Here is a 16,417-nt window from a genome sequence, read left to right on the forward strand (position 1 = left end):
TCCTTTCTTACACTAGGGAAACTATTCGGTATTCACACACGAGAGTTTGATTTATTTCACTTATGAGTATGGTCTCAAGCTGCGCCCATTTATTTATAAATATCTCAATGTGATCCTTCTTTATAGCTGAGTAGTACTCCATTGTATTGAAGCAATTAATTTTAAAAGCAAAGAGAGAGACATTAACAAGGAAAGCAGAAGGATTTTGCTGACACAGCAGGCAGCTTAGATTGGAGAGCATGAATCAAAGGCTGTGCTAACATACGGGATGTATGTTCTGCACTGGGGCTCCACAGCCGGGTTTAGGCACTGAAGCTGATGTCACTGTGTTGATGGTAAACTAGATACCGTTGAGTATGTGCCTTGGAAAGGACACTGAATCACAAAAGATGAAAGGGAACATTTCATTTCCTATTCCACACATCTCCACAAGAAAGGCATCCTTACCTCCGTACTTAGAGGATGAAACCACTTCTCAAAGAGATTTATGCTTGCCCAAGTTCTTCCAGCTTACCTGGACTGAGTTTGAAAAGCTACCTAGGTCTTCAGAATAAGGGAATGCTTGGTCTCTCTGTGAGCCAAATGCTACTAATTCAAGCATAAAAACGGGTCATGCTTTGTCCAGTTCTGCAACAACCTTGCTACCTCTGCTTTCTCCTATGAATCCAGGTTACCCATGCTGGGCCCTGAAGCAAAGAATTATACTAACATGTACTAGTACTACCTATTTGCCCACACAGCAATGTTCACACAGCCCTAAGCTCATTTACAACATACCATAGTTAAAACACAAGCTGTATTTTTTCTTCCAGGTGATTTTCATTGGCAGAGACAGCAGACGCTGTATGCTGGATGATGAGAAATGTGCCAGGCCCAGGGTGCTGTGTAGCTTTACCACAGAGGCCGTGAACCAGGATCACACACTCACTGAGTAAGTGCAGGTTTCATTTCTTCCTCCCTTTGCATTAATTTATGCCACAGGACTAAAGCTGCCCTCAAAACAAGAAGAAGGCAAAATAATATTTTATAATTAGGAATGCAATGATAGCTGGGAATTTAAAACGCTTCAACAACAACACTGTTTCAACTCCCATTTCCTAAGCAAAGATCTCAACAGAGGCAGATGGCAGATCTTCGTTTTTGTATTGTAGGCTCCTCCTAAACCCTCGGGGAGCCCTACGTGCTCCAAAGAGAGGGTGACCAGCTCCAAAGTGCAATGGAGCTGAGTGCTGAACTTTTAGAAGTGTGGGTCTAAAGATGCCTTTAATAAGTGCAAGAACTAAAAAATAATTTGTGCTTTCTTGGGGCCTCCAGAATGACTGGTCCCTTTACATCCTTTTACTGAAGAAAGGAAGCTGGCTGGAGATCCCAAGCATGCTGAGAAGCCTTCTCACAAGGCTGGATGGCCAGAAGACAGGCAGCTATGGACAGAGGCAGGAAGCCAACCGCAGCCAGCATGGGCTGAGAACACTGGACAAGCTCAGCTCTGTGCAGTCACTGGCAGATTCCACAGGTGCCGCTTTATGCAGAAAGGCACTTACCTCTGACCTGGCCCCGTGATAAACGCCTCGTGCATGCTTGAGTAATACATTTTGGTATCAAGACAATTTTCATGTTATGAAATGGTGAGTGTATACGTTAAAGAAAAGATGGTCCTTTTTCTTTTTCCAGAGGCAACTAAACGATTTATTTTACCAAGATGATCTTTAAACCTAATCAGTGAGTAGGGATTTTGTTATGAAGATACTAAGAAAACACATATGGCTTTCTGAGCGTAACACTCAGAACTGGCACCAGTTCCTGCTGGAAATCTGAACCTTGTCAGCGTCTCTGAGTGGAGCCTATTGTTAGCTCATCGGTTCTATGAAATATGTATCACGGTTTAGTTCCAAAAGCCCTCCCAAAGTACCGCGTGTGTGGCAGGTGGGCGGCTCATGGGCGTCCCGTATGGAATAATCCACCACGAGTTCAGAGCTGAACGTGGTGTTACAAGCTGGCGTCTGCATGGAAGAGCGGTAGTGGGGTGCGGCTCTGGAAAAGCATCTTCTTGTCCCTGGCTCCTCCCTTCACCTCCTGCTTCCTGCTGCCATGGCTTGAGCACCTTCTTCTCCGCCAGGCCCCTCTGTCATGCTGCCCTGCCCCGTAACCAGCTAACCATGGACTGAAATAGCTAAAGTAAATGTCGCCTCCTTTAAGTCACAGGTGTTGGGAAGCAGAGTTGTGGGAAAGTGATGGAGACTGATTTGGCAAACGGCCCCTAATTCACAGGACCTGATGTTTGAGTGGCTGAGTGCCTTGTGATTGTACTTTAAAATGCCTCCTACCTACTAATGTCTATGAAGGAACCTGTGATGTGAAGACCGTCTTCTGACTTCTACCCCTTCCCTACTGCTCAATTACCACCAAAATGGTTTTTTGAGATAGGGTCTCTGTGTGTAGTTTAGGCTGCCCTTGAACTCGCTATGTAGCTCAGGTTGACTTCGAATTCACACCCTTCTAAATGTTGGGATTACACGTAAGCACCACCCCACGTGGCTTACAACCAATTTAAATGTTAGCCTAGCCTTGGAATCCTATAACTACAGGGCATTCTGTTTAATTAAATTCTGATTAGATAGCAAATAGATCCTTGAGAAAGATATGATATTTCTGCTGGGGATATAGCTCAGCAGCACAGCACCTACCTGGCAAGTGCGAGGTTGTGAGTTTGATTCCCAGTACCAAAAAAAAAAAAAAAAAAAAAAAAGAAAGAAAAGAAAAGAAAAAGAATGTGATAATTCTGTTGCCTTAAATGCAGGGTACACTGAAGCTAGGCACCATGGGGCACTCAGTGTGACAAAGGTTACAGTGAGTGTTTCGTTTGGGCCCTGATTTGGGGGAGGGGAGGGCATCTATAAGATATCTGGGGACAAATGAGGATGCGTGTGTCCATGCTGGGCTAGAGGCATGTTAGCTATGCCTCCTCACTCCAGAGCATTCTTTTAAACCTCCTGAGGCAGAGTTTGAGGGAGAAACCAATGCTGTCTTCCTGGGCTAGGCTCACGACTCAGATAGTGAAATCTTCCTGCTGAGATTTCTTATTTTGCTTACTGTGAAGTGGAAAAACAGAAGCAGACCTAATTTTTAATGGTTTTCTATGCCCATGAGACCCCAAACCTGGCCACCAAAACTGTGTTTGCCACATCCCTAAAACTGTGTCTATGTTAACAGAAAGCGAGGCACCAAAATTGCAGTCCCCAAAGGGGTCTCTGCATTGCTCATCTCAGGTGACCATGGAAGCACCCAGACACAAGAGGGCACCATATTGATCTGCAGTTTCATACTTCTCCCATGTTTCTTGAGAAACTTCTTTCCTAGTCAAATAGAAGACTCAACTAATTAGAAATCTAATTCTGCCTGCTGCTGGTTGAGCGCTTAAAAATCTACTTTCCCATTAGGCAATTTTTTGCTTTGTGAGATGAACAGGATTCTAAAGCAGTCACAGGCATGAAATCTAAAGCTAGTCAGTCATGGTAGTTAGGAGCCACTTAAGGTGAACTGTCTTTTTCTGTGTCAGGCTCAGGGGAGTAAAAAAAAAAAATCTTGATTTGCATTGCCCTGGAGAAATTTAAATGAAAAGGGAGGTGTTGAAAGAGGTGTGTGTGTGAACCACTCACAAGAGAAACACGAAGGAGGTCAGAGAGAGTATGGAAACAACAGAGGACCTCGTGCTGCTTATGGGCACCAGGCTGCCCTGCTGCTGGCCAACCGTCAGAATGTCAGATTTCCCGCAGGTTAGACATTCGGCGAACATTCCAAGGCTTCTTCTAGTTTTTGCCTTCTAGGTTTTCTGGCTACTTAGTCACCGAGCACACCATGCGCCCGGAGTGCTCAAGTCTAAAGTAGGTCACTCTCTGCAGAGAGGTTGAGCTGACACTCCGTGAAGATCACGTATTCACATTAAAAAGGCATCAAGGAGAAGTGGTGTCACTGAAGAGATGATGCCTTGAGGAATGTGGAGAAGTATGGACAGATTTTTCTAAAGAACTTCCAAGAGACCATTATCTTCAGGCTAGACGTCTACCCTGGCTTCCTTTGTTGTATATTATTTAGAAGTATGCAGCCAGGCATATTGTAATCTCAGTACACTGGGAGGCTGAAGATGGGGAATCGTAAATTCCAGCCCAGGCTGCTGGGATACTAAGGATGAAAAGAGCTAGGGACATAGTTCAGTGCAAAGGCCTTGTACTCAACCCTCAACACCACAGGAAATTTTAAAAAAAATATGAAAGTGCAAGTATGCTCTTAGCTAAAATATTGCACAGACTTTGCCATCTTTGTGAAGCAAGCAAGTTTGTCAGTGTTGCTATCGGCTTACTCATGACACTGGAAGTGCACCCCCATAGCAGAAAGTGAAGCGAAGGTGATATATGCCAGGGCTCTGTACGTAACCATAACCTCCTGACCGTGCAGAACATACAGCAGACATCTAGGACCCGCACATGACTCGGACCCGCAGCCTCTGCAGAACACAATGGCCGATAGTTTATTCATGATGGCTATCTTCGGTATATTCTTAATCTCTACTTATAACTCAAGACCAATTAGAGAAAGCCAATAATGCTCCCCCCAGTCAATCATAAAGATACCCACTTCCAGTTATCTCCACACCAGCAGCTTCTAGCCATGAGGCCTCCTTTCATCCCGTACAGCTTCCCATTTTCCAGGCACACGTAAAGACGCCGATTCCTTTCTCTGGCAAGTGTTAAAGAGGCAGCCTCCACCTGCTACCTTTGGGTTGGTCTTCACCTATTTCCACCTTTCCCTGCAGATTTCACTAAGACAGTCCACTCTATCTGTCACCACAGACGCTGGGCTCTCACAAGTATCTCCTGGCATTTGCTGTCTGGGCAGGTCGAGTCCCATGAGCTCTGTAAGTCAGCATTGGACCTGGCTTCCACTCTCTCTGCCTGGCATCCTGTGACTATTTGTTCTCAGTTTGACACAGGGCTCTGCTAAGGATTCTCTTCTGTTTGGCATTCTTAGTCGACTCAAGATGCCTCTTTCTACTTATTTCCACCTGTATCACTGTTTTGCATTGTGCAATTTAAAACGCCAGTGGTTATAAAAATAAAGAAAAATCACAGGGAAAATCATACAGGCAGAGACCAACTTCACAGACAACACTGTTCTCATGGAGAACGGTTCTCATGGATACAGTCTCCACTTAGACTTTGGTCTTGAGTAAAACCAGAGGAGAATTTCTGCCTTGATGTTCTATCCTGGGAGCTTTCCTCTGCCTCAGAGAGTGTCCTGTCAGGCGTTCTGGCCCTTGGGACATGCAGCTTGTCAAAGCCATGTTTGGAGGTGACCCACAGCTCTGTGACGGGCCTGAGACACAGGTGCACATGCCTGGCATCCTGCCTGGCTGTCGCCGACTCTCAGAGGCTTGGTTACAGCTGACTCCTCTCTCTGTCAAGAGGAACCCCACTTCTCACCTGTGCTGTCACAGCAAACTTTCTCCTTGCATTTGCCTTTCTAAATGCCATGAGGCAAGACACCATGCGGAATGACATGGGGCATCAGTGACCTCTCTGCAGAACATTCAACTTGATAAAAAAGAGCTGTTCAGTACAGTGAAACTTTAGAAAAGAAGGGAAGAAGATGTTACAAGCCCACCAAGCAGTATTTGGGGATTGGCGTATATGTCCTTAAAGTGAAACTCTGCAAGGTCTTTGACCAAAGCTAACAAGGAAGCACCCAGACTATTTACACAGACTGACTTCCTTCTGAACCCTCAAATCTTCCTCCTCCTCACCTTCCAGCTCTCTCCTTATGCTCAGCTCTCCCCTTCCCTGTCGCCGTCTTCTCGCTCCTTCCACTTTTGCTCTTTTCTCTTCCCCTTACCCAGATCCTTGTCTTTTCCCAGTGCTCTTCTCACACTCAAAGTCCTGACTTCCTCTGACGATCCCAGCCCTTCTTTGAGTCAGATACACACGCACCTGTAGCATGAAAACCCTTAGGTTCACTTGGAAGTGAACTCTAAAATTAACAATTTTCCCAAACCCAGAATGTCCAGCAACTGTGCACAGAATAACAGAATTTCTTGTGTAATCCAAAAGTAGGTAACTTATGTCGACTTGCACACACACTGGTAGAACCTCAGGTAGTAAATGCTCAGGGCCAAAACTAATGAGACTGATCTAGAAAGACAAATAACTCCTCTTTTTAAAAATTTTATTTAATTTTTTTATTTTAAAAAACGATTAAGATAAAAGAGGACATAACAACACAGGTCGGAACAGAACAATTTAAGCAACATAGTGTTTCACCACAAGACAATCCAATATAACAGTAGCTACCATAGTTTCTCTTTCCTTAAAATATACCTTCATACACTATAGTATCAAACATAAAAAGACAGTGTAAAATATACCTTAAAATATATCTTCATACACTATAGTATCAAACATAAAAAGACAGTGTAAAGCCAAGAGAATGAAAGTATTACAGCATATTCAGAACCAACTAACAGAAAACAAACAATGGTTTCTATGTTATCTCCTTGTCTATAAAAATTTTTGTTTATACTATCGCATACAATAAAATCCAGTCAAATACAACAAGATAAAACTGATGGAGACAGAAGAACAAAAGCTTGATGGGACTTCAAAACAAGATGATATTAAATCATCGCTAGATATTATAATGTCTTATTTTCTTCAAAATAGCTATTCATACCATCACAGACAATAAAATCAAACAACCCAGAATAAAACCATTCCAATTAATGAATGAAAACATTTATAAGGCTTCAAAGCAATATAATGGGGAATCAGGATTACCACATACTTTTATGTATTCTTACCATTTCTTACACTAGGGAAACTATTAAGTATTTATTTTTTTAAAATTTTATTTAAAGAAAGGCAAAACAAGGCAGAAATAGTACATACTTTCAAAGAAAAGAAATAAACTAATAAATCACTAGTTGATGTACCCATATTGTCCCCCACAAATAGTTGTTCAAGATACAAAAGTGGAACATATAAATGGGAATTCTACCAGGGAGACTGCAAACCATTCAACTATCCAATAACAACTAAGTAATATGAGTATCAATCCTATACACTTATATTTTATGTATGCACTTATCTGTATCTTTTTTTATTTAAAGAGGAAAAAACCAAAAAATGGAGAAAAAAAGGTAGAAATAATACAGAATTACAGAAAAATAAATGGTAAGAAATCACCAGTTGATAAGTTACATATTGTCCTCTTAGAAATAATTGTTCAGGTTACAAAATTAAAGTATGTAAAGTGACATTCAGAAAGTGACACTGCTAACAGTTCTGCTCAGTGACCTAACAAAAACTTAGTAATATGGTTATCAGTCCTACATACTTGTTGTTTATCTTACAAAGTGTAAGATTAAACATATCAAAACAGAACAAATTAGTTCAAAAAGAAACAATTTAAAGAAATAGTTTTTAAAGCAAGTCCACTGGAGACCTTCACTGTTTATCTAATTGTCTCTAGTTTTCTTCCAAATAGTTGTCCCCATCTTTATGCACATTAAATACATACTGCATATTATAGAACCAATCAAATCATTACAGGATGATGAAGGCTTTTTAGGTCTTCAAGATCTGACATTGGGGAAGACAATAATGACTACCATAGTGTCTCTCATTCTCTTCATAGTAGCTGTCCTTATCTTTACATATGCTGAAACTGAACTTAAGAGACTAGACTAATATCACTCTGAACAGTGAACAATAGGATTGCTAGATTTTATATCATAATGCTACAGAATTAGCATTGGGTTTCTTAGTGTCTCTTCTTCAGAGTATCTGTTCATTACATCTTGTATTATATAATTTATTCCTGTAAATAGTTTAAAAAATTTTTCCCATGTGTGAATTTCTACATGTATATCTATCCTCTCAGTATTATAGGGAAAAACAAATCATAACAAGACAGTAAAACAAATTCCTAGAAAAACATGAAAAAGACACAGAAGACCACAATATTAGGTGATCTACCATACTTACTATGCTTTCTCTTATTATTTTCAATAGACTTGTCCATATCATCGGGCTTAATATAGTTAAGCATAGTATTACATAGCTCTTTTTATAAAAACCCAACTTTGAAAACATTGTAGGACTTGAGAGCAGTTAATAGTCAAAACTGGTATGGATATCTTTTACATCTTGTCATCTTCAGAGTAGTTGCCTATACTTTTAGATTTGATACTATCAAGCATACCAAATTCAAATAAAATCACCAAGGCAAAACCGTGGTCTAATGAATCAGATTCAAATAAGATCAGTCATAGTAAGACAATGTAATTAATACAGGGTTTCAGTTTAAGTTAATAGGAAATTAAGGATAGTTACCATGGTATAACCTGCTACTTTTGGATCAGATGTCTGTGCCCTCAAATCTGATACAAGTGGACAGATCACAACAAAATAAATTCAGACTAAACAGAGTGATAAGACTACTGTGAATTTTAAATCCTGATACACTATTAACAATGACCTCTGCCTTTTTTATAGTATATCAAAGCTATCTATACTAAAGATTATAGCTTACCATCTCTGCCTCATGTCTGCTACTCTACTTTACTGCTATAATTTGTCCACCTTACTCCCTCATTCCACTGTCTGCCCCGTTCATTGAGGCTCTCTGCCACTGTTGCTGGAATCCTGGTATCCCTTCCTCTCTTTCTCTGGAATGTCCTTTAGCAGTCTCTGTAGGGTTGGGTTGGTGGCCACGAACTCCCACAGTTCCTCCTTGTCTTGGAAGCATCTTATTTCTCCATTAATTTTGAAAGAGAGTTTTTCTCGGTATATCAATCTTGGTTGCAAATTATTTTCTTTTAGAGCTTGGACTATTACCCCCCAGACCAGTCTCAATTTGAGAGTTTGTGTTGATAAATCTGTTGTTATTTTGATAATTATCCCGTTGTAGGTAATCTGCATCTTTTCTCTGGCTGCTTTTAATATTCTGTTATTTTGGTGGATTTCTGGAATCTTGATTATTATATTTCTGTGTGTAGATCTGTTTTGGTTGTAGGTGGCTAGAGTTCTGTATGCCTCATTTATCTGGATATCATTTCTTTTTCCTATGCTTGGGAAGTTTTCCTTTAATATATCTGTGAATATTCTTTGTATTTCATTTTTGGTTACTCCTGCTTTCTCGCTCACGTGCTTTATTCTTAAGTTATGTGTCCTTTTGTCATCTTCTATCCTTTGAATTGTTTTTTTCTAGTTCCTTGTTATTTTTAAGAGGTCTTTTCTTTTATGATCATATATCATAAATCTCTCTTCAAGTTTCAAAAGGCTAACTTTAGTTTCTGTCAAGGCATTTCACCAGTTTTCAAGGGAGTTTTTAGTTTCCTGGTAATCTCTTTGTATCTGTTTCATGTATTCTAGGTTATGTTTAAATTCTTCATCAGGGTTTTCTCTTTTTTTTCTGATTTCCTCCATTCTTCCATCTGTGTTCTCTTGGGAGGGACTTATCATTTCTTTAATAAATCTCTTTATATCTTGCCTCACTTGGATCAGAAGTACAGTTTTAAATTCATCTATGAGGTCATGAAGGTATTTCTTTATTTTGGCTGATGCTGTGTCTAGTATTGGATGGTTACTGTGCTGGTTCTCTTCTGTGTTTACTTTTCCTGGGCTTATTTTCCCAGGTTCAGCAATTGGAGATTTTTAAAAATTTCTATCTCTTGGCATGTTTCTGGTTTCTTTCAGACTGCTGTGTCGTGGGAGTCTCTGGCCCTCTCCATATTGCTTAGGATCTTTCCGAAGCATGCTGACTGGAGTTTTTGCTGCCCTCTCTAACTTGCTGTTATCTGAGGTAGGCAGGGATGCAGGAACAGTGCAGACTAGCCTCCAGCCTCTGTGCCAGTCAATCCTCAAGAGTCTTGACTATTTTGTATGTGCTTATTGGGTCCCAACCAGAGGCATGGTTCAGCCCCAGTAGACCCTGCCAGTCCTCTCTGTGTCAGAAGCAGCTGACTGATGTCACCGTGGTACAGGGCTCTGCCCAAATCTCAGCTGTCCTCTATCAGACCTCTCTGCGCCAGGTATGACTATCTGATGTCACCTTGGTGCTGGAGTCTGCCCAATTCCAAGATGCTCTCCACCAGTCCTCTCTGTGTCACTGATGCCATCATGGCACCGGGCTCTGCCCAATTTCAAGATGTCCTCCACCAGGAACAAGGGTGACTATCTGATGTCACCACAGTGCGGACCCTCCCCAACACCAAGATGTCTTCCACCAGTCTTCTCTGTGCCACTGATGCTGCTGTGGTGCTGGGTTCTACCCAATTCCAAGATGTCCTCCAGCCAGCAGCAGCAGCTGTGGGACCCAGCCCTTAGTACTCACTGGACTCAATGCAGATCTTCCTCTTGGGTCCACTGCACACTGTATTGCTTGTCTTAACTGCATTCCCAGCACAGCGTGGATTGGAGAAAAAAAACTGTCTGTTGTCTGGCTTTGGAGCTCCAGAGCTTCTCACAGTCTCTCTGGTGCAGCGAGGTGGCTTTGGCTACTTTGCAGGACCCCAGGTCTCAATTTCCAGTAGTCGCCAAGAGCCAATACAGCTTTTCCCCTTGGATCCACTGCTCACTGTGCTGTGTTAAGGTTCCAGGATTTGCCGACTCCCGTTATCAATAGCTGCAGTCTCAGCACGACCTTAAATTTTCCAGGCACACCTAGTACAGCGTGGAATGGGGCTCAATGAGTACATCAGGCTTCAGCTCTCCATTTGTGCTTTTCCTTCCCTTCCCTAGTTTTGTTTTTCCCTTTGGTTACCACCTTGGTTAATAAGAATTATTATTCATTTGTCTGGCCCTCTCCATGTTGTCATATTCTAGCATCTAATCTGATTTCTCCGCAGAGACTCTGCACCCAGCCCCCTAGCAAGCTGCCAATTTTCTCCATCCACACCAGCATTTATCTATATCTTCATTTATGTTGAGACCTAACAAAACTTAGTAGATTAAAATCATTTGAACAAAGATTAATAATGTTGCTGGATTTCACATCATAACAGTTTAGCATCAGCACTGGGTACTGCAATGCCCCTTTTTTTCCTTCGAAGTATTTGTTCATTTCATCATGTGTCATAAAATCAGCTCTCATAAACTGATTATAGGTTTTACACAAGCATGAATCTTGACATGTATTTCTATCCTTTCTATATTAGAGGGAGAAACAGAACAAAGCAGGACAGAACTAAACATATTTCTATAGACACATAAAACTAAGAAGACATATAAAACTGCTGTATAAGGAATTCTACCATGGTCATTGTGCTGTCTATTGTTATCATCAACAGAATTGGCTATATCATTAGCTAAAGTATAATTGAATATATCAGTACATAACAGAATTAATAGAAATACAACTTTTAGATAGTCTAGAGCCACAAAAAGGGTAGTAATCAAATCAGAATAGATATCATAGTGAATCATTGTCATTTTCAAAATAGTTGTCTATACTCCTCAACTTGATACCATGAACCTAACAGTTTTGAATAAAATCTGTCAATAATAAGCAGCAATCAAACAAGTCAGATTTAACTAAGATCAGTCATGATACAACAGGATAAGTCATAAAAGGATCTGGATTGAGTTAATAGGAAATTAAAGATGACCACTATGCTATATCCTGATATCTTCAGACAGCTGTCTGTGCCCTCAGATCCAGTGCTTGTATACAAATTAGGATGGAACAAGTTCCATCCATGCAGAGTGGTGTGAGTAATAAGTATTTTAATTCCTGATACACTATTAGCAATATCTTTTGCTGTCTTTTTAAAAGATTGTTCCTCCCCTTTCACTCCCACAGGATGTACTGTGTATTTTGGGGTCTCCCCAACACTCACGGTTTTATATTGGGGGGGGGGGCAACCTGCTATTTACCTAAGTGTTTCTGAACTTTCTCACTCCTGGACTGGATTTCTTTCTTTCTTTCTTTCTTTCTTTCTTTCTTTCTTTCTTTCTTTCTTTTTTTTTTTTTTTTTGGTCTTTTTCCTTTTTATCGGTACCAGGGATCGAACTCATGACTGCCTGCTTGCAAGGCAGGCGCTTATGCCGCTGAGCTAAATCCCCAGCCCCTGGACTTGATTTCTAGTTATATTTCTTTACTTACTAAAGCCTATCTTTTGAACCTATCCATAAATACTGGTCCAGTTACCCCTATTACTCTCTGGTTCCCTATTACATCGAGTTCCATTTTCTTATATTTGATTTTGGTCCATATACTCTTCTTCAGGTTAATTATTTCTATTAAAGAGCCTCTTGGTGGACCCTACCTCTTGATCCACTCTGCCTGCGATTCTCTTTTTTCCCTTAAGTTAGGGTATCTAGGTGATCTATATTAGAAGTTAATCCAATCTTCTCTGCCTCATTTCTATTGTGCTCTTTTTCGGGCATTAGTTACCTGTTGTCTTCTTTATTTTGCTTTTTGTTCCATTTGTTGGGGTCTCTCTGCCACTGTTCCTGAAATCCTGGTGCTTTTCTCTTTCTTTAGAATGTCCTGTAGTATTCTCTGTAGAGTTGGATTGGTGGTTGCGAATTCCCCCAGTTCCTCTTTATCTTGGAAGCATCTTGTTTCTCCATTAATTTAGAGGGACAATTGTTCAGGATACATCAGTCTTGGTTGGAGGTTATTTTCTTTTAAGACTTGGATTACTTTGCCCCATGTTCTTCTAGATTTTTTTTTTTTATTTAAAGGAGAAAAAAACCAAAACAGTATAAGGGTACAAATAATACAGAATTTCAAAAAAAGTAAGAAATCACTAGTTAATAGATTACATATTGTCATCTTAGAAATAGTTGTTCAAATTACAGGATTAAAGCATACAAAGTGGACATTCAAACAGTGACACAGCAAACAGTTGAGTTCAATGATCCAACAAAAACTCAGCAATCTGGTCATCTGTCTTAACACACCTAAACACACCACAGTTGTATCCTTTAGAGCACTTTTTTTCATCTCTTTTTTTTTACAACAAAATTTACACATTTTGGGTTTTATTACTCCCATAGTTCTTATTACTTTTTTTGGAAGAGAATACAATCAAATATGACAAAATAAAGCAATCAATGGAAACAAAGGATAGACATAGCATATGATGTAAAAACAGAATACAAGGTTATCAACAATGGTTACCATAATGTCTCTTGATTCCTTAAAAAGAATTGCCTATATCATTAGGTATAATAAAGTTGAACAAAACAGTACAGAACAAGACCAATAAAACCTAAACATTGGAAACATTACAGGACTTCAAAAGAAGATAATAGTCAAACCAGAATGAGCATCATAGTGAATATTATTGCCTTCAAAGTAGTTGCCTATACCCTCAAATTTGATACTATCAAACAGAATGGAACAGAGTAAAATCAGTCAAAACAAGATAGTGGGAGTAATACAGGGCTTCAAATCAAGTTAATAGGAAATCAAAAAGTTACTATATTATATCCTGCTAATTTTTTGATTTTTCCCTTAATTAAAAAAATAAATAATTTTTTTAGTGAATAAGGGGGAGATTGAGATAAAAGAGGACATAACAACATAACAATAGGTCAAAGCATGACAATTTCAGCAACCTAGTGCTTCACCACCAAATAACCCGACTTAATAGCAGTTACCATAGTGTTTTTTTCCTTGAAATATTTGAGTATAACTTCGTATACTATAGCATCAAACATATCAAGACAGTGTGAAACCATTCAAGTTGATGAAAGTATTACAGAATATTTAGAACCAGCTAACAGAAAATGAACAATGGTTTTTATATTATCTCTTTGCCTATAAAAAATTTTGTCTATACTATCACATATAATAAAATCAAGTAAGATACAACATGATAAAACCAATGGAGACAGAAGAACAACAGTTTGGTGGGACTTCAAAGCAAGATGATATTGAATCAGCACTCGCTAGTATGATGTCCTCTTTCCATCAAAATAGCTGTTCATATCATCAGAGGCAATAATATCAAATATCCCAGAATAAAGCCATTCCATATAATGAGTGAAAACTTTATAAGGCTTCAAAGCCACATAATGGGGAATCATGATTATCACATATTTTATATATTTGAATCATTTCTTACAATAGGGAAACTATTTGGTTTTCATACATGTGCATTTGATTTATTTCACTTATGAGTATGGTCTCAGGCTGCGTTCATTCATTTATAAATATCTCAATGTGATCCTTCTTTGTAGCTGAGTAGTACTCCATTGTATAAAAACACCACAACTTTTTTATCCATTCCTCAGTTGATGGACACTTGGGTTGTTTCCAAGATCTTGTGATTATAAATTTTGCTGCTATAAACATGGATGCACATATATCACTGTGGTATGATGCTTTCAGTTCTTCTGGGAATATGCCTAGAAGTGGAACAAATGGGACTTCCAATCCCAGCTTTTTGAGAAATCTCCAGACTGACCTCCACAATGATTACACTAGTCTACACTCCCACCAATAGTGCAGGAGAGTTCCTTTATCCCCACAGCCTTTCCAGCATTTGTTGTTGATGTTTTTCTTGATCCTGGCCATTCTTTCAGGAGTGAAATGGAATCTCAGTGTGGTTTTAATTTGCATTTCTCTAATGAGTAATGATGATGAACATTTTTTCATGTATTTATTTGCCATTTGTATTTCTTCAACTCAGAAGTGTGTATACATCTCAGATGCCCATCTTTGGATTAGATCCTTGAATCTGGGGGGTCTGATCTTTTAAAATTCTTTATATGTTTTAGACAGAAGTCCTTTGTCTGAGGGAGAGTTCACTAAGATTTTTTCCCAGTTTGTGGGTTTTTTCACTATGCTAGAGATGTCTTTTGACATGCAGAATTTTTTCAATAAGACATGATCCCAGTTGTTGATTCTGGGGAGTACTTTCTGTGCAGTTTGATTCCTGTTCGTGAATTCTCTATCTTCCCCTATGAGTTCAACATTTTTACCCAGCTTGTCTTCCAATAGATTTAGTGTTTCTGTTTTAATATTCAGATCTTTGATCCATTCAGATTTTAATTTAGTACATGGTGATAGGCATGGGTCTAGTCTTAGTTTTTGTCATATGGAGAGCCAGTTTTTCCAACACCATTTATTAAAGAGACTGTCATTCTTCCAGTGAAACTGTTTGGCCCCTTTATCAAAGATAAGGTGGTTGAGTGTGTTTGTAGTTGTGGTTGTATCTTCCAATCTATTCTATTGATCTGTGGCACTGTTTTGATTCTAGTACCATGTTGATTTTACTATAGCTGCTTTGTAGTATAACTTCAACTCAGTGACTGTGGTGCACCTTGCCTTGCCTTTGCTGCTTAGAACTGTCTTTGCTATTCTAGGTCTTTTCTGGTTCCAGATGAATTTTAGGAGTGATTTCTCTAGATCTATGATGTATGTTGGTGGTATTTTTATTGGGATTGCATTGTATCTGTATAACAGTTTTGGGAGAATGGGCATTTTCACAATATTTATTCTTTCTATCCACGACCAAGGGATGTCTTTCCATTTTCTGAGATCCTCTTCAATTTCTTTTTTCAGTGTATTATAATTTTCTCTATGTAGATCTTTCACTTCTTTCATGAGAATAATTCCTAAATATTTCATTTTTTTGGTTGGTAGTGTGAAAAATGTGGCTTCTCTTATTTCTCTCTGTATAATTTTGTAGTTAGTGTATAGAAATGCTATTGATTTTTGAGTATTGATTTTGTATCCAGCTACATTGCTGAATTTATTTATTACATCTTGGAGTCTTTCAATGAAGTTTTGGGGGTCTTCTATGTAGAGCATCGTCATCTGCAAATAATGGTAATTTAACTTCTTTTCCTATCTTTACCCATTTTATTTCTCTCTCTTGTTGAATTGCTCTGACTAGTATTTCCAGTACTATATTAAATAGGAGCAGTGATAAGAGATGTCCTTGTTTTGTGCCTGGTTTTAAGGTAAATGCCTTCAATTTTTGGCAATTTAGTATGATACTGGCTGTTGGTTTGTCATAGATGGCGATTATCATATTGAGATAAAGACCATCTACTCCAATTTTCTATAAGGTTCTTATCATAAATGAATGTTGGACCTTATCAAAAGCTTTTTCTGCATTTATAGAAATGATCATGTGATTTTTACTTTTGGCTTTATTGATATGCTGGATTACATTTATTGATTTATGTATATTGAACCATCCCTGCATGCCTGGGATGAATCCCAGTTGGTCATTGTGTATAATCTTCTTGATGATTTACTGCATCCTATTTGCCAATATTTTATTGAGGATTTTTGCATCTGTGTTCATTAAGGAGATTGGCCTGTAGTTCTTTTTTTTTAGTTGGGTCTTTCTCAGGTTTTGGTACTAGAGTAATATTTACTTCCAGTAATGACTTAGAAAGGATTG

The 16,417-nt window shown here is 39.0% G+C and overlaps 1 long non-coding RNA gene across 1 annotated transcript; it reads right to left on the reverse strand.

Annotated features, from left to right (window-relative positions):
* Window positions 1–9,051: 9,051 nt before the first annotated feature.
* Window positions 9,052–12,705, reverse strand: LOC134471834 (uncharacterized). Its single transcript, XR_010041528.1, has 2 exons — window positions 12,445–12,705; window positions 9,052–10,712 (listed from the first exon to the last, which is right to left on the reverse strand). It is a non-coding gene; the product is annotated as an uncharacterized LOC134471834 (long non-coding RNA).
* Between the last annotated feature and the right edge of the window lie 3,712 nt (window positions 12,706–16,417).

The sequence above is a fragment of the Cavia porcellus genome, unplaced genomic scaffold (genome assembly GCF_034190915.1).
Source record: "Cavia porcellus strain 051 isolate PalLab524CR breed Dunkin Hartley unplaced genomic scaffold, mCavPor4.1 scaffold_20, whole genome shotgun sequence".
Classification (NCBI taxonomy): Eukaryota; Metazoa; Chordata; class Mammalia; order Rodentia; family Caviidae; genus Cavia; species Cavia porcellus.